The sequence below is a fragment of the Arachis ipaensis genome, chromosome B01 (assembly GCF_000816755.2).
Source record: "Arachis ipaensis cultivar K30076 chromosome B01, Araip1.1, whole genome shotgun sequence".
Lineage (NCBI taxonomy): Eukaryota > Viridiplantae > Streptophyta > Magnoliopsida > Fabales > Fabaceae > Arachis > Arachis ipaensis.
The window spans coordinates 48,329,872-48,330,465 of NC_029785.2; positions in this window are offsets into that span (position 1 = coordinate 48,329,872).

A 594-nucleotide genomic window follows, 5' to 3' on the forward strand; every position below is an offset into this window, starting at 1 on the left:
TGGTTTGAGGAAGGTGATGAATGTCACAGATCATCACCTTCATCACAGTTAAGCGCGAATGAACATCTTAGATAGGAACAAGCGTGTTTGAATGGAAAACAGAAATACTTGCATTAATTCATCGAGACACAGCAGAGCTCCTCACCCCCAACAATGGGGTTTAGAGACTCATGCCGTCAGAGAATACAAAGTTTAAATCTGAAATGTCATGAGATGCAAAATAAGTCTCTAAAAGTTGTTTAAATACTAAACCAGTAGCCTAGGGTTACAAAATATGAGTGGACTATGATGGATGATGCAGAGATCCACTTCTGGGGCCCACTTGGTGTGCTGGGGCCCACTTGGTGTGTGCTGAGGCTGAGACTTTAAGTAATTCACGTGCAGAGGCCATTTGTGGAGTTGAACGCCAGTTTTTGTGTCAGTTTGGGCGTTCAACTCCAGTTTTTGATCCTTTTCTGGCACTGGACGCCAGAATTGGGCAGAGGACTGGCGTTGAATGCCAGTTTACGTCGACTATTCTTGTGCAAAGTATGGACTATTATACATTGCTGGAAATCCCTGGATGTCTACTTTCCAACGCAATTGGAAGCACGC